This window comes from Elephas maximus, chromosome X (genome assembly GCF_024166365.1).
Source record: "Elephas maximus indicus isolate mEleMax1 chromosome X, mEleMax1 primary haplotype, whole genome shotgun sequence".
NCBI classification, from domain to species: domain Eukaryota; kingdom Metazoa; phylum Chordata; class Mammalia; order Proboscidea; family Elephantidae; genus Elephas; species Elephas maximus.
Genome location: NC_064846.1, coordinates 24921967 through 24947000, shown reverse-complemented (window position 1 = coordinate 24947000; position 25034 = coordinate 24921967). Strand labels below are relative to the sequence as shown.

The 25034-nt window shown below is 41.2% G+C and overlaps 1 pseudogene; it reads right to left on the bottom strand.

The window, feature by feature from the left end:
* Window positions 1–2507: 2507 nt before the first annotated feature.
* Window positions 2508–7707, bottom strand: LOC126069568 (olfactory receptor 11A1-like; annotated as a pseudogene).
* Between the last annotated feature and the right edge of the window lie 17327 nt (window positions 7708–25034).

The following is a 25034-nucleotide window of genomic DNA, read 5'->3' as shown; positions in this document are numbered from 1 at the left end:
TTTAATCTGATTTTCTGTTAATTACTCTGTCCAATCATTAATGTAATGTTTTGCTAAATAGAGAAAAATCTATTCACGTTGCAGAAGGAAGTATATCAACCAAAGCACAATAATAGCCAAGTGTTGCCGTTTGTATTCAGCAGGGAAGCTGTACTACCACTGTGAGCAGACACACACTTTGACATGTTTCTCACCAGTAGGGCTGGGCTTCCAGAGCCATCTCTCCTCCAGTTCCCTCAGGGGAATTACATTAATTTGTGACATGACTGGCAGGGGATACAGAGGTAGACTGTAGTTTTGAGAACAGACTGAAACTAATTGGCCCACAAGATTGATAATCATATCTTGAGTGATAGCAACATAATGCCTTATCAAATAAGTGAAATGATTTTAGATAGCTTTTTTTGTTCTTTTATTAGTAAGTGTTGGTTGAACAATTTTTCAGTGTTAAGTACGGCATTGGGTGCTGGGAACGTTGTCTTCAAACAACATAGAAACAAGTCCTGGCTTTGTGGAGTTTACAGTTCAGATAGAGGAGAGAGACATAAAATCATCCAGCTAATTATTTAATTACAGTTGTGAGAAATTTATAAAGAATAAGTCAGGGTGTTTTGAGAGCATATCCTAAGAGAATTGGATGGGACCCAAAGAGTTATTCAGGTGAAAAGTGGGGTGGAGGAAGGGGAAAAAGAACAACATTATAGGAAAAAAGGGGCCCAGTCAGTGGGTTTGAGGAACTTAAAGAAAGCCAGGGAGGCAGGTGTTCAGAGAGCAAGAAAGAGGCAAAAGAGTGGAGATTTAGACAAGAGTTAGATCTTTGTAAGCCATGAATGCACTGTAAATGGGCTACATGCCCTTGGATGTTGTGACAGGTAATATTTGTCACTTTGGTGGAACACTTGGACTTTATCCTAAAAACAATGGGAAGTCATTAAAGGTTTGTAAGTTTAGTTGATCTTGGACTAGTAGATATTTTTAAATTTCCCAGTGGACAACACACTAAATAAACCCTTCAACCTCCCTCAGAATCCTGGAGTAAAAAAAAAAAAAAAAAGACATGTATGGATGGAGCAGATGAAGCTTTTCTACTCTGCATCCACACAGAAGGCGAGGCAGAACCCCTGAGAGCTGAAAAGTAATTACACTTCTACTCTGGATCCATGTCTTAACCACAAGGAGTGTGTTCTGCAGGATCTATTTCATAATTGAGGGTAATTACAAGAAGTTAAAACTAGATTAGAGACAATTAGACCCTATACAACAGGGAGCTCTGTGGGTGGTCGGGAAAGGAGTAGGAAGAACCAGAGGGGAAAGAGTTTCCCAAACTGCTTGGCATTCCTTGACTTGCATGGTAGGGGTGGGGATGTTTTTTGGGGGGTGAGGGGTTCTACCTGTGCTTCTATTGTCCCTTCACAGCTGGAGCACGTGGGCAGATGAAATGAGGTCAAGAACCACAGAACTGACAGCCAATCAAGGTTATCTTTTACCTCAATTCAAAGTGTTTCATAGATCAGAAGCCAATATGGAAGCAAAGAGGAAAGGAAGGTGAGGGTTGCATTTAAATTCGATTGGAGAAGTCTTATTTGGGCAACTATGCTTTTGTCCTGTTCTAGATCTAGATATTATGAAGGAAGCATAGCAATCATATGATTTTTTTCTTCAAGGAACTTCTAAGTCTAGTTAAGAAGAAGATTTATTTCACACTCTTTATCTACCAAACATCCATTGCTTTGACTAGTCATTGATTCATTTAATCAAGAAATAATGTTGCATCTACTCTGTGCAGATAGCCTTTCTAGAGGACATTAAGAGAAGTAAGGATGATATTATTCCAGTCTTCTAGGGGCTGGATTAACTGTTAAAGTGAGTGGAACAGTCAATAGCTGCCCTAGGGATAAATGGTTCTGATCTGTGGAGAGGCATATGATTGAAGAAACAACAGACAGTGAAGTGTAGTAGCAGGAATGTGCGTGAACTCTGAGGAGAGGCATAGTGAAGAACACTGCTAGGCAGAAGCTGAAGGGTCATGATAGGAAGTACTAGAGGATAAGGGTGAATGGGTACAGCAACATTATGTGCATGTAGATATATAAGTGGGAGGGTGTGTGCAAACATGGGCATGTGTACATAACGCAGTCCCAAACCCAGGCACCAATAAATATTTTTGTATTGCACACACACACACACACACACACACAGAGGCTTTTGTGACACAAAGCTATTGCTGCATGGGTGGGTCTTTCTAATTTTTCCTTAAAAAGTATCTATATATGGTAGTGTAACTTGATGGATTCACATTTGTCTTGATAATCTTACCATGTAGGGATTAACCTGGAACTCCCAAGGATATTATGCTGTAGTACCTGAGGGAGGGCCTCTGCTCTGCTGCCCATTTCCCTGGAAGGAGAGAGCAGCAGTAGCCCCAAGTACTCAGCTAGTGATTGGCCTCCTTAAGAGAATCCTAGGAAGCTCTGAGAAAAGGGACTCGCTGGGGATGGTGAGGGCTATTAGGTCCCCTTAGCATATGCCCACTGATTCGTGAGCCTCCTCACTGCCTTAACATCCTTGTTTTGCAGGCTGCACACAATGGGGTTGATCATGGGGGTGACAACAGTGTAGAGTAAGGAGAAAACTTTGTTAATGTCAGCAGCCTGAGTTGCTGTAGGAATGGCATACGCTGTCCCCAGTGTTCTATAGTACAGCATGACCGCAATACGGTGGGAAGAGCAGGTGGAGAAGGCCCATTGCTTTCCTGCAGCTGATGGGATCCTGAAGACAGCAGCAACAATGTGGATATAGGAGACTATGGTGAGCGGGAAGGGCACCACAGTGATGAAGGAAGCCAGGAGGCAAGTGGTTCTCTCCACTGTCTCAGGATCAGAACAGGCCAGCTTTAGCACAGGCGCCAGGTCACGAAAGAAGTGGTCAATCTCATAGGCTGCACAGAATGGCAGCTGGTGACAGTGACAATAGGGGTTAGGAACCCATCCAGCCAAGATCCACTTGCAAGCAGGATACATGTGTGGAGGTTCATGAGGGCTGGGTACCGGAGGGGCTGCAGATGGCAAGGTAGCGGTCATAAGACATGGCTGCCAGCAGAAAGCACTCAACAACTGCCATGGAACCAAAGAAGCAAAACTGGGCCACACAGCCTGCAAAAGACAGCACCTCAGGACTTGATAGGAGGGTCATCAGCATCTTGGGGGCAATGGAGGTAGTATATCAGATCTCAAGGAAGGAGAAATTGGACAGAAAGAAGTACATGGGGGTTTGGAGGCTGTGGCTGAAAGAAATGACTGTAAGGATGAGAATGTTTCTAAGCAAAGTCACTACATAGATTTCCAGAAATATCCCCAAAAAGAAAAACTGCAACCGATGGAGACTCCCAAATCCCAGGAGGAGAAATTCTTTGATTGTGGTCAGATTTCCCGTATCTGTGAGAGTCAGGCATCAGACCTGAGAAAAAGAAAGAATATAGCCAATTGGAGAAAAGGCCGTGCTACTGAAGGGGAACAATACCACCAGGAATGCCACAGAGTAAATAATTCAAAGGTCCTGTCTTTTCTCTCCTGGAATTCGTTTTCTGGTTTGTTCTACTAGGTGTATTTACTGAAGAGTTGTAGTGGAATCCGAAACTATGCCCTGGAGAATGAACAGAGGTTTCCTCTCTGTTCTTTCCTACTCTTTCCCTTGACATAAGTGGTGATGAATCTACCTCTGGGGGGCCTCACAGTGAGAGTCAAACACCTCCTAGTAGGTGCATGCCCCAGAAGCTTCTGTGAACCTAATATTGTCTGAATTTCTGAAACTTGACCTTTTAGACTCAATAGAAATGTGAAGCTAAAATCCTAAATAACGGTGGAATCAGACCACCCCATGTCCCACTGAACCCTTAAATCAGGGTGGGCTTCACTAGGAACATTATTGGAAGGAGAAGGGAAATTCAGAGCTATTGATCTTAAAGTACCTGTAAGAAAAATAAGAGTTTCTGCCAGGCTCAGGGGACGTGTAGCTGATTGCTTCCATGGCATCAAATTCCTATGGAAATTGGGGGGAAATGTATGTAAAGTTATTCACTTGAAATGTTAGAGAAAAATAATGTTCCATCCTTCATAAATGAAAATGACATTCCTGACTCACAGGCAGTAGGATGTGCATTTGGAGTTATTTTTTTTTCCAGCAGCGGGGATGGGTTAGTAGTGAGTCATGGATGCATCTCCCCCACTCCCCACAAGCCCCCCATGGCACTTGAGGACCCAGATTTGTGAGATGGCTGTCTGGCCTTAGTATCTCGGCTGTGAGAGAATTACAAATCAGTCCATGCTGTGGTGTAGGTTAGGGGTAGGTGTGAGGCCAGTGTTAGGGGCTCAGTTCAGTTGGTATTCTAGGTTGAAGACTCAGTCTATGGCCAGGAAAAAAAGTAAAGCCATCTTTGCTGCTTTGCTTTGGATAATGACAATGCGCCCCTAAAATGTTGCAGTTATGTCACAATTTTGCCAATAAAATCCTATTTTAAATCCATTCAGGCAGCTGGCTATTCAAAGGAATATTACTGAGAATACTTCTGCGAAGGAAAAGAATTCCTCCACAATTTACCCTTTTAAGCCAATCTGGATTGTTAATACATACGCAAGGCTGCATAAAGGAAAGTCCACCTCTAATGGGAGTAGCCAGGACATTTAGGGTGCTAAGGCGGTTCTGAATATGATACAGTGTATAAAGAAAATCAATAAGCAACTAGAGCTGCCCCTGGGGGCGACAGCTGTCCCCTAATTAGAGAATTAAACTGCAGTGTCCCATTGCCACCTTACCTTGTCTTCAGAGGTGCCCAGCCAACACTCAGAACAGACATTAACATCGTTAGATTTTATCATTCAGTCCCACGTCTTATTAATTAATAATGGAATAAATTTGATTTTCCCTTTTGGCCTACAGTTGTGCTCCGTGGAGCCTCCAGATTCAAAGGCACACTATCTACTTTTTTGCAGGGAGGAAACATTAATGTACATGCAAAATAGAGGAGCCCACTTGGGACTTCATTCATTCATTTATTTACCACATAGTTTCGGATACGTACTATGTGTCATGTTTTGCACTAGATGGGCATTAGGTGGAGGGCATTGCTAGTTTAGTGATAGAATTCTCTCCTTTCATGTGGGAGACCTGGGTCTGAGTCTCAGCTAACGCATCTCACGCACAGCCACCACGTCTGTCAGTGGAAGCCTGGGTGTTGCTATGATGCAGAACAGGTTTCAGTGGAGCTTCCAGACTAAGACAGACTAGGAAGCAAGGCCTGGAGATCTGCTTCTGAAAGTCAGCCAATGAAAACCCTATGAATCTTAAGGGTCTGATCCACAACCAGTCATGGGGATGATGCAGGACCAGGTTCTGTTGTGCATGGGGTCGCTCTAAGTTGGGGGCTGACTCTAAGACAGCTAACATCAACAGGCATTGGGGATAAAATCATGAACAAGAGAGACATAGCCCTGATGTTTCCAGAGCTTGCTTTGTAGTGATGGAGATAGATATTAATCATGATTTCACATATAACTGTGAAGTTACTATTGTGATAAATGTGATGGAGGAGAAATACAGGGTCCTGATACAAAGACTGATATGTGTGTAGGGAGACCTAGTTTTGATGGAATGGTCAAGGAAGATCTCTTTGATGAGAAAGTAATATTTAAGCAGAGTTCTGATGAGTAAGGAGTAGCCAGCTATGAGAAGGATCCAGGGGAAGTGTTACAAGTAGAGAGACAGCTGTGCAAAGGTCCTGAGTGGGACAAGCATCTGGTCTAGTGGAAGAACTAAAACCAACAACAAAACATCCAATGTGGCTGGAGGGCAGCAGGAGAGGCATGCGGGTAAGGTTGTAGTATCAGGCATGATCTGATTTACATTTTGAAGAGCTCCCTTGGGCTTCCATGTGGAGAATGGACTTTTAAGGGCTAAGAGGGAAAGCTAGAAAACTGGTGAGGAAGCTAATACAGTAGTCCAGGCAAGAGATGGTGGCAAAAATCAAGCTGGAATGGAGTGAAATGGATTAATTTATTGTTTTCTACCTAGTAGAACTGACAAGTCTTGGTGTGCTTTTCTCTATGCATATTATACCTTAATAAAATGTTTGTTGTTGTTATTGTTGGCTGCAGTTCACCCCCAACTCATGGCGGCCCCATGCACAAAGGAACCAAATGCTATCCAGTTCTATACCATCCCCATGATCAGTTGGGGATTGAACCATTGTGATCCATAGGATTTTCACTGGCTGACTTTCAGAAGTAGATCACTAGGTCTTTCTTCCTAGCCTGTCTTAGTCTGGAAGCTCCACTGAAACCTGTTCAGCATCATAGCAACACGCAAGTCTCCAATGACAGATGGGTGGTGGCTGTGCTTGAGGTACATTGGCTGGGAATCAAACCTTGGTCTCCAGCATGGAAGGAGAGAATTCTACTCTGAACCACCACTGTCCACAGTAAAAAGTTAATTTAACAAAATGAAATGTATTGCAGATGAATTGCATTAGGAAAGAACATGAAGGAAAGGAATGAGTTAAGGACAAATCCCAGATTTTTGGCTTGAGCAACTGCATGGGTGATCGTGCCTTTTGCTGAAATGGGAAAGACCAAGTAGGTAATTTACTTTTGGGGAAATTTTTCTTCCCTTCCCTTTATCCTTTATTTCTTCCTTCATACTTTTCTTTCTTTCTTTTTCATTATTCCTTCTTTCCTCCATTCCGTTCCTTCCTTCCTCCTTCCCTCTCTTTCTTTCTCTCTCTTTCTCTCTTTCTGTCAGATCTAGTGGGTTAAAATCCACTGCTGGGATGACAGGGTTAATCCTCATATTCGTCAGTAACCTGGTAAGAGATAGAGCCCCAGCCCTGAGAGACACAGCTCTCACTGAGCCCGCAGAACAAGCTCTTAAGCAAAGGTCTCACAGATTCTTGCCCTTGGTCTCAAAAGAGAACGGAAAAGAGAGTGGATGAGTCAGTGCACCCTTTACTCATCCTTTGTAAATTGCTCAAACCTCAGGCGTAGCAACCGTGTATGAGTATAGTCTTTGCATATGAAGCACAGGAAAGCACAATTGGATGGGGATTGTTGTACTCACTTTGATGTCAGTCTCTAAAAAACCTTCATTAGTGGCAATCGAACTACCCAGAGCTTTCAATTATCTGAGATTTTTTTTAAAATTGTGTTTTGTCCCATTTTACTTTTGCATGAAAGAGACGACAATGAAATGAGCTCAGTCAAGAAAATAATTTTCAGGGGCTGTCCTGGGGTTGGAATACATTTAACCCTACACTTTCTCCCTTCTCCATCTTTATTTATAGTTCTGGCCAACCCGAGCCAATGCTCAGAATTATGGCCAGAGGCTCTGAAAGATCCTCAATCAGTAAAGAGTGATTCAAATACATTATTACACTTGATTACTAAGTTGGGCCAGTGGACTCAGATATCTTAACAATTTTTTTTTTGTCAATAGCAATGAAAACAGTTTTGTTCTTAACCTTCAATTATCCAGAAAATCTAATTAACCATATCCCCTCTGCCCCTTTTCCTTGGTGTTCCCTTAATCTGGATTTGCCTTGGTATTAATTTTCCTATGTCATTATAATCACCAAAAATTATTCATTAGCATAAAAAGCTGTTTGATGGACAATGTAAAATAAGATCCCAAAATTCTACCTCTCTCCATCATCTCTGACATGTTTACAGTTGCAAAAGTAAAATCATAAATTGGAAAGTATAACAGCATAATTAGGGGGTGAAAGACTACCTATAGAAGACCAAACTCATTACCTCTTCTATAGCCAATCCAGGGAAACCTCTTGGAACAGGGGGTAGTAAAGAGGAATCCAGAGAACAGGTGAGGGTTGACTGCCAGAAGGGAGATGTGTACAGTTTGATAAGAAAAGTGATGATCTGATGGCACCAGTCAGGTAGGTAGTGTTCTTCCTCCCTTTCAGCCCCATCTCTATTCATTAAAAAACATTAAATGACAAACAAATAACATGCAAATGTGCTCATAGATCTTTACTCCCCCCAAAGTGCAGATCAGCAAAAGCTGGTGAGTACAGATCATCTTGGTACCTCAAGCTCTCTGTTTAGGTCATCTCTTGCTCCAAATATATATCAGCCTGCTCCTGAAAGTGATCTGTGAGAGAGGCTAGTCTGGTGAGCAGAAAAAATACCCTGAGACCGAGGCTTTGAAAGAGCAGAGAGGAGAAGAATATTAGCTCTCCTACCAGTGGAGGAAGTTGATTTTTGGTCAACTCTCTAAAAGTAGTATTTTTCTTAAATAATTCAAGTTGGTGTCATGCAGCAGGATAATTTAGCAAAAAGTTTCTTCTTCCTTAGAGCACAGCTTGTGGAATATTGTAGACAGCTCACCCTTTAAAGCAATTACACATAGATATGAGAAACCCTTTGGTGTCCAGGGTAATGATTTTGTTATTTGTGTTTTTGCACCTTGAGACCTGAAGACAAGCATTATTGAAACCTGGAGACAGGCATTACTGAGATGCCTGAGACAGACATTATTGAGACCCAGAAACAGACTGGGAGATAGGCATTATTGAGACCTGGTGACAGATACTTCTAATTCAACTATATTCTTTGGTGCCAAATACTTTTTTTTTTTTTTCCTATTCTGTTCCATTTGTCAACATGACAGACAATGAAACAGGCCAGGAAATATCTTGGGCCCAATGATATGTGATGTGTCATTATGTGACATGCCTAGCCTAAATGTGAAGAATGGCAATAATTATCCAGATAAGTTGTGCAAAGGGTAATGAACTCATACTTTTGATCCCAACTGTCTAGATATCTCATATAAAAAAATTTGGGGGTCTAACTAATCTGGATAAATATCTAAGGTTATCTTATTAATGGTTACCAGGGTTGGGAGGGAAGGGGAAAGGGGGAGTTATTGCTTAGGGTGTATTGAATTTATGTTAATTGTGGTGGAATAATTTGGAAAAAGATAGCGAGAACGTTTGCACAACTTGAAGAATGTAATCAAAGCAATTATCCATGTAGAGATTGTTGAATTAGCTTATGTTTTGTCATGCATATTTTCACAGCAATTTAAAAAATAAACAAACCTGGTTTATCATTTACCCTACAAATATAGACTCCAGTTCTGGCAATTACTTTATAGCAAAAAATTCAAAATAGATTGAATTCAGAAAAAAATCCAGTCAATAAACCATTCTAGAAAAAAGTTGGCTTGCACAATGCCAAATACATAGTTTGAATGAGTTTACTTTTTAACCAGTTATATTTTTCTAATTGGCTTCTTATGCTCATCTTGTCCTCTTAGTCAAGAAATAGTATTTGCTAGACTTTATATGCCTGCTGCATTTCCTTACATTCATGAGAACTGAAACAGTTTGACCCATCATTCTAATACTTATCTGCTCCTATCCTTATGATGTTAGGCACCTGAATAGTGGGGAAATTTATTTTCTTGTATCTTTCACTCTTTGTCCTGGTGTTTGGCTATGACAATAGAGAAAACCTCAGCACCCCTCCTACTTGATGCTCTCTAATCGCCACCCTGTAGTACTCAAGAGCTCTATCACCACTCGCATTTTCCTTTTGAAGCTTTCTGCTAGACTCTTTTCTTCCCTGATGGTGTCAAGTTTACAGTTGGTAGGAAGCAGCAATAGTCATAGTAGATAAGGTTAATGGTATTTTGGTCTCTACTAGATGGTTTATCATGTCACAGGGAAGTCGTAAATTGTAGCATTTAGGAGCATGAGCTTTAGTGTCAGGTAGACCTGAGTTTGAGTTCTGGTTCCACCACTATCTGTGTGACTCTGGGAAAGTCACTTAACATCTCAGTGTTTCTGATTTCTCAGCTGTAAAATAGAGAATAATTAAAATAATATACCTTATAGTGTTATTATGAATATTGATTGAGATAGTCCATATACAATGCTGACAAGGTACCCAGAACTCTGTAAGTGCTTAATCTCATTCTTGTTTTACAATTTGTGTGTTTATGTGTGAACACTATTAGTCTTAAAACATTTCATGTGTCTTTGCCCTCAGAAGATTTTGAGTGTCTCAAAAGTAGGTGCGATCTTGTAGTTATTCTATTGTTCTCCTCTGGTTTTCTTCACATATACAGCACAAGAAATGAGTTCTCAGTAGTAGCTTAGTAAATAAATGTTTATTGGTGTTACTTTTTTTCCCCCATCCCAGCTAAAATCTGTATTATTATTATTTTTTTTGGTTACTGTTGATAGAAATCCAGATAGATTTTTCTTACCTTTTATTGCCCTTTTCCTTCCCAGGAGGGCTGGCCGCCACAGCCTATGGTCTGGATGCTTTGTTCATTTGGACAGAGAATCAGGATCCACCTTCAAGGGCATTCTCAATCTAACTGCTGCTCTAAATGCCCAACTTAATATTCTCCTATTAGGGAGTCAGGTCCTGCCTATTTGCTCAATATGTTGCTCTCATGAAAATCAATTTCCCTTAAGTCTGTTTCCCAAGGGTAATATTTTCCCCTTCCACAGGGAAAGTTAAATAAAATGGTAGAATATACAAAGAGCATCCAGAATGTTTCTCCCTAACAGATTTCTCACAAGACCTTGAGCTCTGTAGTTTGTGAGTTTAGAGGAGCCAATTTCTACTCTGAAAGTCAACCTTCCCATTTATAATGAACATGGCCAGCCCTTAGCAACACGGAGGTATTGGGGAAGTTTATCTGCAACTGTGTTTCCTCTCTCTTTCTCCACCCCACTCCGCCTTAGAAGATTCTAGTTTCATGCTGTGCCTGAACCCTTTTCTCCTGTCTCTACCGCAAGTTCACTACTCCTAGGAGTTCCTTTCCAAATATTATTTAGTCTTTTATTTGTAGCTAAACGTATATCCATTTATAAGAAATACACTTTTATAAAACTGAAGATATATTTGTGGTGGAAATCTTTGCCTATAGTAGGTACTCAATATTTGCTGACTATATAATAAAACAAAAATCCAGAAATAGAATTATTCCTTCTTGAGTATGCTCAGTAATGAATCAAGAATTTAAAAGCCTGTTTTCAAACTCCCACACCCCTTCCTCCCATCACCCTCAGTTCAATACTCTTAGGAAGCTCTTTCAAACAGGCTTTGATTTGTAGCTAAATTTCTTGAATTTGGGATCCTTTAAACGAGGAGCTACAGAGCCTCATGACTGCACTGCTTAGCTATGAAAAAGAGTTTATTGAGCAAATTAATATTGTAAACAAGGTTAAAGGAATCGTGCTTAACTTCCTCCAGAAAACTGAGCACACCTAATATAAATCAATATTGATGATTATGATTTATGTCTATTCATTAAAGCAGATATCACAGGTCTTTGACAACCTTTCTTAAGTTGTTAATTTAAGTTATTGAATATACTCAAGAGGAAAATCACTGCATTTTAGATTCTCATTCTATTATTCAATCAGCAAATCTTTACTGAATGACTGCTACATGTATAGCATATGCATAGCATATGGGCATATCTTGAATTGTATAATAATTGTGCCCTTTAAAAAGTGTATATCTTTCAACTTTTATAAAACAGCTCCAATTTCAAATGAAATAGGAGATCTTTCTAATAAAAGAAATCCTGTAACAAATTTTGGAAGAGAGAGGAATATTTTGTAATATGATTACCTGTCTGCTTCCTAAAGTCTCAGTTTTATAAGTTTAGATTTCTATGTTGTAGAGCTTCTTAAAGTGAGTTATCCCTTCAAGTTAGACAGGTCTTCATTCCCAATTATTATAATCTGGTAAGGTGGGTGTTGGTAAGGTGGGACCCTAGATTTTCTTAGGGTTTCAGATAGTATTAGGGAAACATCTAACAATATATCCCTAAAACGTTTTTGGTAAGGCTGATTCAAAGAACATACGTCCATTCCGCCAATACAGGAAGAACTCTTCTTTTAAGGAAGACATTAGGAAGAAACGCTGGCTTCATTCTTCACAGAATGTGTCATTGGAGAATTCACTAAACAGTGCTAGATGCATTTTTTTCAGTCTTTCCTATGTCCTTGTACCTTACAGTAAAAATGAGAGGATTCAATCTGGGGGGTAAGCACAAGTAGATAAGACAGACAGTGAAGTTCCCAGATGGGATGCCCATACAGAGGACTCAGCTCAGAGTGAATGGAGAAAGCATACTGACCCAGTGGTGATGGGGGATCACAGGATGGATGGCGATGCGGACATTTGATACCAGCGACTATAGGAAAGTGCCCACATCTACTGTACAAGTGTCAAGAGAAAGGGATTGCCTCTGGAGTGCAGGTATTGATATTGATTCACATCAGGATGGCAGTGAATGCAGTGGCGTGGAGAGAGCACACACTTTGGGGGCAGAAAAAGCCCAACAAATCCCAACTCGCCCTATTACTAGTTGAGCGATCTTGGGCAAGATTTGTAAGCTCACTGCATGTCAGCTATCTCATCTGTAAAATGGGCACAGTATCCACCTCGTAATGTTGCTGTGTGGTTTAAATGCAAGTGTCTGGTATGTAAAGTGCCTACTAAAATAGCTTCTCAATAAATGATAGTTCCCTTCCCTCTCTCCTCTTCTGTTTATTTGATAAGAAAAAAAAAAGAATGGACTTCACTCATAGCAAAGAAAGGCAGTTGGAATGTCAGAGTGACGTTGATTGAGATTAGGAGTCAGGAATTGAGAAAACCAATATTTTTCAGCAAGTGGCATGTAAAGTTTTGAGCTCATAAAAGTCTCATTTACTAGACTATACATTTCTTGGGGACAAAGGGCTGACCATATCTTATTTGTCTCTATATTATAGCAATCCCACAGTGGGCATAACTTTGCACTTAGCAGGACTTACTTAGGGGACACCAAGGAAGGAAAGTTTGAAAATTGGATGACTAGTTCTCAAAGTTTAGTCTGTGTTCTAAAAGGAAAGTTTAGGCTAGGCAATCTTCAAGAACCAAAAAATCTTATTGATATAGAGTGATGACTGGTATCTGGGCAAGCTATGAGTGCCATTACATAAAAGAGTCTAATTTCCTGCTCTGTATTTTCATCACAGGTTCCAGATGGAGAATTGGATCATAAGTTTAATGAACCCCTCTTGTAAGAATTTGTAATAGATAGAAGGGTGGTTTTCATCAAAGCTTAAGTGGTAAGGACAAAGGGACACGATCTGAGGTTGTCATAGGAACCTCTTTCTCCTCAAGGGCCATCAGCAGGATTAAATAATGGCCATGGGACACACTGGCAAGATGAAGGACCATGCAGTCGTGAGAAGAACAAGGCAAAAAACAAAAACAAAAACAAAAAAAACGAGTGGGAGTAGGAGACAGGGAAAGAGAGGAAGAAAAGAAGAGGGGTGCTAGTGCCATTACTAGCAACTTTGATCACTCCATAGTCCTGGTTTACCAACCTCTGAACCCTCTCTGTCTTCTTTACTTGCCATTCGAGCATTAATTCTCCAGCCACAGTCAGGTAATGGATATTTACGAAGTGCCAGGTACTGTGGTGGGTCCTGTGAGTGATACAGGGATGATAAGAACATGGTTAGCATAGAAACGGGTCTTGAGCTTGTCACAGAAGACAGATGGTTTTATTCCAAGGTGAGATAAAAATGCCAAGAGAGGAGTTCAAGTAAAATGCTGGAGTTAGAGAAAGCAAGAAAAAGCTTCCTAGAGGAGGTAGTATTTGAGTTGGGCCTTGAGGGGCGCAAAGGACTATAAAAAAAACCAAAAACCAAACCGAGTGCCGTCGAGTCGATTCCGACTCATAGCGACCCTATAGGACAGAGTAGAACTGCCCCATAGAGTTTTGAAGGAGCGCCTGGCGGATCTGAACTGCCGACCCTTTGGTTAGTAGCCATAGCACTTAACAACCTTGCCACCAGGGTTTCCGTAAAAGACTATAGTAGATGGTAATTAGGAGGACATTCAATGCAGAAGGAATGCATTGGGCAAAGGGACAGAGTAGGAGGGTATAATATGAAAAATATTATAGCAAACTTTTTTGGTTGCTGTTGCTGTTTTCAATGCACCAGGAACCCTGCTAAGCACTCTAGATGCATTACCTCATTTAATCCTTGTAACAATTCCATGAGGCAGGATTCCATTATTATCCCTATATTACAGATAAGAAAGCTGAGGCCAGAGATGTTATATAATGTGCTCAATGTCACATAACTATGAAATGGCAGAGCTAAATTTCTGACTGGAGCTATCTGAATCCAGAGCTCATGCATTCAATGAGCCAATACACTATATTGCAAATTGGGTCTTGGAAAAGAGTGGAAGCATAGTGTGGCCGAGCACAGATTTTATGTGGAAAGCAGGAACGGAAGAGGAGTTTGGAAAGGCAGCTGCGACCAAACTGTAGAGCATCTTTCCTGGCAGCCTAAGGAATGGGATCAGGGGTGTGGATTATGCAACAGGCAAGGTAAACACAGTGCTTACCTTGCTTACCAGGTCATCTGTAGTGAACAATTTCACTACGGATTAGTAAGCAAGCTCAATTAAGGCCGTGCTTACCTTGCTTGCTGGGTCATCTGCCCCTGTCAGGGACTGTAAATCTAAAAAGAACGTTCGGTTCTGCAGGAAGGTGCTGTGGGGTTGGGAGAGAGACAGATGCCTGACATAGAAGCAGAGCCTTTGATGTGGTCAAAAAATGTGAAATTTTTCACTACAGACAATCTGGTAAGCAAGGCAAACACTGTGTTTACCTTGTCTATTGGATACTCTGCCCCCAAATGGGGGCTGGGTCTTCTCAACAATGGGAAACTATTGGAAATTTTTAAAGTAGTAGAGTGACAGTCAAAGTGGTGCTTTAAGAAGATTAATCTGTCAGCAGTGCGTAGGATGGATGGGAGAGGGGAGAGACTGGAGGCAGTTAAGAGACTACTGCAATACAATAGTCCGGGTGTAAGGTAGTGTATTAAGCACTTGAATTAGGAAAGCCATAGCAGGAACAGACAGAATAGAGACATTGTGAAAGGAAAATAAATAGAAGTTCGTGACTAACTAGATGTGGGGGTGAGAGAGAGAGAGAGAGGTTGGAAATGAATAAGGGCCACTGAGGTTTGGAGCCTATGAGACTAAAAAAACTAGAAGAATGATAATGCCAGTGAAGGAGTTGTGGGACTGCTGTCTTGGAGAAAAGTCTGGACTTGAATAGAAAATGGTAGATATTTCTAAAAAGTGGTCCTTCCAACGATGGCAATGAATGAGATCAACTTGGGAAGAGAGGAAGTCTAAAGGCAAAAGCTTGGGGTGTGCCTTTTTGGAGTTGGCGGGACAAGGAGGGACAGTAAGTAATGGGGCTAGGCAACAGAAGTCAGACAGGGGAAGAAACAGGAAATTGTGAGAAGGGAATTTCAAGAATGTCGAATGATCAGCACTGCAAATATGGATAAGGGGTCAGAGAAAAAGGAGGATGGGAAAACACTAACGATTTTGGTGATCTGCAAGGAGCGGTTCCAGGATAGAGCCAGATATTAGAGGGTGAAGAAGAAACAGAATAGGGGTGACAAATTAGAGACAGTGAGTATATAAAATGCTCAGAATAATTTTGTGGTGAAATTAAAGAGCAAAACACACTTGTAAGGGTGCTAGGACCACTGAAAAGTCTCCTTAAGATAAGGATAAAGTAAGCACATTTGTTAGCTGAAGGGAAGAGTGGAGATATAAAGGTGTGGGGTAAGGGCAAGGGTGATAGTGGCTGGAAGAAGATCCTGATGAAGGTGATAAGGAATAGGATCAAGAGCTAAGTGGAATATTTGCTTTGGCAAACGTGAGGGTGGTCTCTTACTTGGAAAATGAAAAGAGAAAAAAAGGTAGACTGATGATACAGAGGAAACCCTGGTGGTGTAGTGGTTAAGTGCTATGGCTGCTAACCAAACGGTCGGCAGCTCAAATTCACTGGGCGCTCCTTGGAAACTCTATGGGACAGTTCTACTCTGACCTGTAGGGTCGCTATGAATCGGAATCAACTTGACGGCAATGTGTTTGGTTTTGTTTTTTTGATGATACAGAAACATTTGCAGATGGAGATGAGGGTATGAAAATAGAAACATGGATTTTCAAGGAAGGAAGTCTGTGGTGTATGCACTGGTTGGTTTTGCAGTAGATTATATGCAGAAGGGAGAGAGTGAACATGGGACTGAGAACTTCAGGAGCATGTGTCCTCAGAACCTGGCACAGTGCCTGGCACATACAAAATGTTCAATAGATATTTGTTGCATAAATGAGTGGATATGATTTAGAACAGCCAGTATGAGACCTGAGCTATTCTGTTATAGAAAGTGAATAAAAGGATTGCAGAACAATACTCAACCAGAATGGCTAAGATGGTAAAGATAAATGATACCAGAGTTGGTTAGGATGTGGAACACCTGGATTGTTCATACAATGCTGGTGGAAATGTAAATTGGTACAACCACTTTGAAAAACTTTTTGGCGGGCAATGTCTACTAAAGCTAAATATAGGTAGGCCCTGTACCCCAGCAATTCCGCTCATAGATATGTTCCCAAGATAAGTGAGTGCAGAAGACAAAAGACATAAAAAAGAATTTCCATAGCAGCTTTGTTTACAGTAGATCCAAACTGGAGGCAATCTAAATGGACCAGCACCAGTTGAATGGATGAAAAAAATGGCAGGTCATATTCATTGTTGTAGTTAGGTGCCATCAGGTCAGTTCCAACTCATAGCGACCCTATATACAACATCCTCATAGTCATTGTTATGCTTGAGCCATTGTTGTAGCCACTGTGTCAACCCATCTCTTTGAAGGTCCTTCTCTTTTTCACTGACTCTCTACTTTACCAAGCATGATGTATTTCTCCGTGGACTGGTCCCTCTTGACAACATGTCTAAAGTGTGTGAGATGAAGTCTCACCATCCTTGCTTCTAAGGAGCATTCTGGCTGTACTTCTTCCAAGACAGATTTGCTCATTCTTCTGGAAGTCCACGGGGGTATTCAATATTCTTTACAAATACCATAATTCAAAGACGTCAGTTCTTTGGTCTTCCTTATTCACTGTCCGGCTTTCCCATGCATAAGAGGCTATTAAAAACACCATGACTTGGGTCAGGCGCAGCTTAGTCCTTAAAGTGACATCTTTGCTTTTTAACACTTTAAAGAGGTCTTTTGCAGCAAATTGGCCCAATGCAATGCGTCATTTGATTTCTTGACTGCTGCCTCCATGGCATTGATTGTGGATCCATCTAAGGTGAAATTCTTGACTTTAATCTTTTCTCCATTTATCATGATGTTGCTTATTGATCCAGTTGTGAGGATTTTTGTTTTCTTTATGTTGAGGTGTAATCCGTACTGAAGGCTGTGGTCCTTGATCTTCATTAGTGCTTTCAAATCCTCTTCACTTTCAGCAAGCAAGGTTGTGTCATCTGTGTATCACCGGTTCTTAATGAGTCTTCCCCCAGTCCTGATGCCCTCCCTGGTCTTCTTCCCATAGTCCAGCTTCTTGTATTATTTGTTCAGCATACAGATTGAATAAGTATGGTGAAAGGATACAACCTTGACACACACCTTTCCTGACTTTTAACCACACACTATCTCCTTGTTCTATTCCAGCAACTGCCTCTTGGCTTATGTATAGGTTCCTCAGGAGCACAATTAAGTGCTCTGGAATTCCCATTCTTCACAATGTTATCCAAAATTTGTTATGATCCACACAGTTGAATGCCTTTGCAAAACGCAGGTAAACATCTTTCTGGTATTCTCTGCCTTCAGCCAAGATTCATCTGACATTAGCAATGATATCCTTGTTCCAGGTCCTCTTCTGAATCTGGCTTGAATTCCTGGCAGTTCCCTGTTGATCTAGTGCTGCAGCTGCTTTTGAATGATCTTCAGCAAAATTTTACTTGGTGTGTGATATTAGTGATACTGTTGGATAATTTCCACATTCTGTTGGATCACCTTTCTTGGGAATAGGCATAAATATGGATCTCTTCCAGGCAGTTGGCCAGGTGGATGTCTTCCAAATTTCTTGGCATAGGCCAGTGAGAGCTTCCAAAACTGCATCAGTTTCTTGAAACATCTCAACTGGTATTCCATCAATTCCTGGAGCCTTGTTTTTAGCCAATGTCTTTAGTGCAGCTTGGACTTCTTCCTTCACTACCATCAGTTCTTGATCACATGCTACCTCCTGAAATGACTGAACATCAACCAATTCTTTTTGGTACAGTGACTCTGTGTATTCCTTCCATCTTCTTTTGATGCTTCCTGAGTCTTTAATATTTTTCTTGTAGAATTCTTCAATATTACAACTTGAGGCTTGGATTTTTTCTTCAGCTCTTTCAACTTGAGAAATACCAAGTGTGTTCTTCCCTTTTGGTTTTCTATCTCCTGGTCTTTGCACATGTCATCATAATACTTTACTTTCCTTCTCAAGCTGCCCTTTGAAATCTTCTGTTTAGCTCTTTTACTTCATCATTTCTTCCTTTGGCTTTAGCTACTTTAGGTTCAAGAGCAAGTTTCAGAGTCTCTTCTGACATCCATTTTGGTCTATTCAGCATTGTCATTTTTAGACGATGAAATACTCTACAACAATCAGAATGAACGAACTACAACCGTGTGCAATAATTTGGATGGAGCTCAAAAACAAAATGATAAGTGAAAGAAGCCAGACACAGAAGAGCACATCCTGTATAATTCCTTACATATAGAGTGCAAAAACAGGCAAACCTAACCTATGTTGTTAGAGGTCAGGATAGTGGTTGGCCTTTGGGGTTAATGAATAGGAGGGTGCATGAAAGGGATTCCTGGAATGCTGATAATATTCGGATTCTTCACCTAGGTGCTGGTTACAAGTGTCTGGTCAGTTTGTGGAAATTAAATTGCTTATTTTTCTGTATATAGTGTTATACTTCAATACTTCTTTTTAAATGCAGAACATTTGATGGAGCCCTGTTCAGTTTGGAGAGCACATGGTGCATGGATCCAGTGTGGTGTGCTGGGAGTAATGTAGCCATATTTAGACTGGGCTTGGCTACTTACTAGCTGTGAGATTTGGGTAACTTGTTAAACTCTATAACTCTATCCCCTTGTCTTTCTAGTGGAGGTAATAATAACAGCTACACCTTATATAGCACTGGCTACATGCCCGACATTGTTCTAAATACGTTATTAACTTGCTTGCACCTAACAACAACCACAACAATAATACCTCACAACAACCTTATGAGTTAGGTACTATTCTCATTCTCTAGGTGAAGAAATTTAGGCATGTTGTTGTTGTTTTTAGATGCCGTCAAGTCTGTTTCGACTCATAGCTACCCTATGTACAACAGAACGAGACACTGCCAGGTCCTGCACCATCCTCACAATTGTTGTTATGCTTAAGCCCATTGTTGCAGCCACTGTGTCAATCCATCTCACTGAGGGTCTTCTTCTTTTTCTCTGACTCTTTACTTTACCAAGCATGATGTCCTTCTCCAGGGACTGGTCCGTCCTGGTAACATGTCCAAAGTACGTGAGACATAAGTCTCACCATCCATGCTTCTAAGGAACATTCTGATTGTACTTCTTCCAAAAAAGATTTGTTTGCTCTTCTGGCAGTCCATGGTATATTCAATATTCTTCACCAACACTGCAATTTGAAGGCATCAATTCTTCTTTGGTCTTCCTTATTCATTGTCCAGGTTTCCCATGCATATGAGGTGATTGAAAATATCATGGCTTGGGTCAGGTGCACCTTAGACTTCAAGGTGACATCTTTGCTTTTGAACACTTTAAAGAGGTCTTTTGTAGCAGTTTATCCCAATGCAATGCATCATTTGATTTCTTGACCTCTGCTTCCATGGGTGTTGATTGTGGATCCAAGTAAAATGAAATCCTTGACAACTTCAATCTCTTCTCCATTTATCATGATGTTGCTTATTGGTCCAGTTGTGAGGATTTTTGTTTTCTGTGTGTTGAGACATAATCCATACTGAAGGTTGTGATCTTTGATTTTCATCAGTAAGTGCTTCAAGTCCTCTTCACTTTCAGCAAGCAGGTTGTGTCATCTGTGTATCATAGGTTCTTAATGAGTTTTCCTGCAATCCTGATGCCCCGTTCTTTTTCATATAGTCTGGCTTCTCAGATTATTTGCTCAGCATACAGATTGAATAAGTATGGTGAAAGGATACAACCCTGACACACACCTATCCTGACTTTAAACCAATCAGTATCCCCTTGTTCTGTATAAACAACTGCCTCTTGGTCTATGTACAGGTTCCTCATGAGCACAATTAAGTGCTGTGGAATTCTCATTCTTTGCAATGTTATCCATAATTTGTTATGATCCACAGAGTCAAATGCCTTCGCATGATTGATAAAACACAGGTAAACATCTTTCTGGTATCCCCTGCTTTCAGCCAGGATCCATCTGACATCAGCAGTGATATTCCTCATTCCACATCCTCTTCTGAATTTGGCTTGAACTTTTGGCAATTTCCTGTTGATGTACGGTTGCAACCGCTTTTAAATGATCTTAAGCATAATTTTACTTGTGTGTGATATTGATGATATTGTTTGATATTTTCCACATTCTGTTGGATCATTTTTCTTTGGAATAGGCATAAATATGGATCTCTTCCAGTCAGTTGGCCAGGTAGCTGTCTTCCAAATTTCTTGGCATAGACAAGTGGGTACTTCCAGTGCTGCATATGTTTCTTGAAACATCTCGATTGGATAGGGAGATTATCCAGGTAGGCCTGATCTAATCACATGAGCCTTTAAAAGGAGAGAGCTTTCTCTGGATGGTGGCATGAGACAAAGTCAAAGAAATGGGAAATCTGAGGAGGATTTGATGTGCTATTGTTACATTGAAGATGGAGGGTGACATGTGAGAAGGAATGTGGTTGGTGTTTAGGGGCTGAGGGCAGATTCAGGATCACAGCCAGCAATAAAATGTGGGCTTTGTTCCTATATTCACAAGGAACTGGATTTTTCCTGAAGGATCTTGAAAGTGGATTCTTCCCCAGAGCCTCAGATAAGAGCACATCCCTGCTAGTACCTTAATTTTGGACTTTTGAGGCACTAAACAGAAAATCCAGCCAAGCCCACACAGACTTCTGATCTAGAGAAGAAATAATAAATGCGTGTTGTTTGTGTGGTAATTTGTTACACAGTAATAGAAAACTAATACACTATTAGAGGTTAAATTGCCTGCCCAAAATCATGAGTAGGATTTGAAATCAAGGCTTTCTCACTGCAACACCTATGTATTTGCTTCTAAATCACATTGGCTTCCATTTATTATGTCCAGCAATTTATGTACATTGTTGCTAATCTTCACACTCTTGAAATATGGGTATTGTTACTCTCATTTTATGGATTAGTAAACCAAGGGCCAGAGAGATTAAGGTGCTTTCCCAAAGTCACACAGCTAGCAAATGGTGGATATATTTTTTCCAAAGCTTAGATGTGAACTCAGGTTTTCCTGACTCCAAATTCATGCTTTTTCTCTTTCATCAGGGAATGGAGGATGTTCTCAAGCTTTGAGAAGCTTGAAGAAGGATGTGCAATGGGCAGGTAGGGCTCAGTGAAAGAGTCCTGGCTAGCCTGGTCTTCATTGCCCAAAAGACAAAGACCAAAGCCATAGCGAAGTAATGTCCACGCCTTTCTTCCATCTGTGACCATTCAAAACACTCACTTTATTATAAGACCCTGGCAGCCAAGGCTCTAGACATATTGGTGAAATAGAAAACTATTGTTTTAGCACTAACCACTCATCTTTTTCAACCCTCTCACCTAGCGTAGATAACCCTCTCACAATATATTTCACACATACACACACACACACACCTCTAAAACTGTTTCCTTAACAATCTATCTCCTCATTGCAGAGCATTTGTTAAATGCACAAAGGAGTGCTCATGCTGAGGTGACTTAGTGGCTTTTGTCATCCAGTACAGGGATACATATCAAGAACTATCTCCACTCACCCGAGTTTCAGCTCCAACTCCCTTTTTTGGGAAATTTTTGGCAAGTATCTTGAACTGTCATGGTGATCACATATGTGTCATAGTAGAATTGTTCTCCATAGGGCTTTCAATAGCTAATTTTTTGGACTCCCAGGTCATTCTTCTGAGGCACCTCTGGGTGAACTCGAACTTGCAACCTTTCAATTAGCAGCCAAGCACATTAACTGTGTGTACCACCCAGGGACACATGGGGTTGCCATGAGTTGGAACAGACTTAACAGCAACTGGTTTGATTATGTTTTGTTTTGTTTTTATTTCAGACTCTAGTTCTTCCTCATACAAGAGAGCCAGAGCACCCCTAGTATAACCCAAATTTCCCAGAGCTTAATATCTTCTCTGCCCAAATCCCCTCCCAACCTCTAATTATTAGTATCTAATTTTTAATAAAATGAGAGGAGAGATCCTACCAAGGGGGACTAATCCCAACAGGGCAAATCAAGTTCTGAGGACACCAGTTGGGTGCAGAGGCTCTGACCTTTGCCAGTTCTTCCATTACTTGTATTTTCCTGCAGTACAAGCCCTATTGCTCTCTCTATTCTTCCCTTCTCCCTCCCTCCCTCCCCAAGAGTCAGGTGTTTCAGACTCAGAAGATGAGAATTAGTTGCCATGGTAACCTGTAACTGTGCCCAATAGCTTCTTCTCTCAGCCAGTTCTAGGCCCCGGACATCTGTTCTGGGTTCACCTCTTCTAATGTTCCGAAACCTAAGCCGAGGGGTATATGCCAAGTTGCACAGTATTTGTGTGTAGGTGACACAGAGGCCCTCACCCACATCCAAGGCAAAAGAAACAAGAAAGGAGATAATGGAGCATCAGGAAAGCAGAGTGCTTCAAAGGACTTCTTAGGACAAGGAGGCCAGGGCCACTAATTAAAGTTAATTGCGGATCGTTCGCACTAATGCCACATCCCTTATTTCATTTAATTCTCTTCAACAATCATATAAAATATTATTTCCACTATAAGGAGGAGGGAAATGGAAGCTCAGAGAGACTATGTGACTTGCCTGACATTACACAGCTGTGATTTCAGCTCAGTCCTTTTCTTAGTTTTCAAAACTCAATCTCTTTGCATTACACCAATTTTTAATTCTTCATTCTTTTGAAAGAAATGTAAGAATTTCAGAGCACTCTTTCCTCAGTCCATGTGCCTATGAATCCTTCAGAGCCTTCCTCCAGGAATAGGCTCTGCCCTTCAAACATAGCCCCTGTTCAGATACCTCCTTCTCCTTTGTAGACTCTTCCTTCTCTCTTCGGTAGCCACTTTCTACCCTCCAGAGGTTCTCTGCAATTTCCCTCTGGCCAAATCCTCACATTTCCCACATTTTCAGATAGATCCTTAGCTTTTTCTTTCCTACGGGACATTTTTTTGTGGTGTGGGAGGACGAATGAGATGGGTTCATTTTCCTGACACAGGCGGCACAGAGGGCATCTGTATTAGTTTCCTATGGCTGCTATAACAAATTACCACAAAATTAGTGACTCAAAACCACTCAAAATTATTCTCTTACAGAAGTATGAAACCTGTTTTACTGGGTTAAAGTCCAGGTGTTGGTAGGGCCATGCTCCCCACAGAGTCTCTAGTGGAGAATCTGTTTCTTTGCCTTTCCAGCTTCTAGAGCTGCATTCCTTGCATCCCTTGGCTCATGATCCCTTCTTCCATATTCAAAGCCAGCACCACAGCATCTTCAAATCTCGCTCTGTTACATCACACCACTTTCTCCTCTGTGGTCAAATATCTCTCTTCCTCCTTCTTACATGGACTCTTGTGATTACATTTATGGCCCACGTGCATAATCCGGGATAATCTACCCATCTCAAGATTCTTAACTTACTCACATCTGCAAAGTCTCTTTTGCTGTATAAAGTAAGAGTCACAGGTTCCAGGTATTAGAACCTGGATATCTCTAGAGGCCATTATTCAGCCTATCACAGCACCCAAGACACACACTGCTAGGGGGAACTAAGGAGCCTTGGTGGCACAATGGTTAAGTGCTCGGCTGCTAACCAAAAGGTCGGCTGTTTGAACCCACCCAGCGGCTCCATGGGAAAAAGACCCAGCAATCTGCTCCTTAAAAGATTACAGCCTAGGAAACCTTATGGGGCAGTTTTACTCTGTTATATCGACAGCACTGGGTTGGGTTATAGGGTCTCTATGAGTCAGAATCCACTCAATGGCCCACAAAACAACAACAGAGGGAACTAGTTGTTCTCCATTTCTAGAGTGAATGATACAGGACCTCAGGAGTCAAATATAGAATAGAGGGCATAAGCATGGGAAAACAATATAAACTTGAATTTTGCTGAAAAGAGGCTGAGCATGCAGCAAATGATTCCTTCTCTCTGGTGAGAGGTCTCTTTACTTGCACACTGCCCCTGTATAGAAAAGAAGGTAAGACTTAGAGGTGAAGGCTTCTTCCCCTTCCCTTTTCAAAATTGTTGTCTTATTATTCTTCTCTCTTGTCTGGGCGGTTTCTCTGGCAGAGGAAAGTTGAGTAAAGGGTGAGACTCTGGCTCCTAAAACAAGGGGAGGAGGCTAGATTCTCTCCCTAGTTGACCTCTACTCTCTCTTGCCACCTCCATATTCAATCTTCTCTTCCCCTCCTTGGTTGCCCGTTGGACACCTCGTGTTTTTGGGAAATGAAGCTACAGTAAGAGAAACCCCCTTGTCCATACACCTCAGACCAGAGAAAGTCTTCCCCTTTAGTCAGGCTCAAGATGTGGGGCATTTGGGATGGTTGCCAAGCCAAGTGACCAAAAGTTACAGGGCTGTTCCTAGGTAATCATTAACTTCTCTTCCTTGCCACAGAGTATTGACTAGATTTTTGCTATCTAGAATGTGTAGACCCTAAAAAAACTCCTTTCTACAAGGTTCTAGCTGAGGAACAGTTTTAATTATACCTGAAAGGCCTGAGATAAGGCCTGGTAAAGAGGGTGAAGAATGGGCATTTGGAAGTTCAGATTCTGAGAAACATGGAAAGGCTTGTTGGGATGGGAGGGTGGGGGCATGCCTGACCCTGAGCTAAATTTTCATGGTCTTGGAGTGTAAGCCACAGCATCAGAAG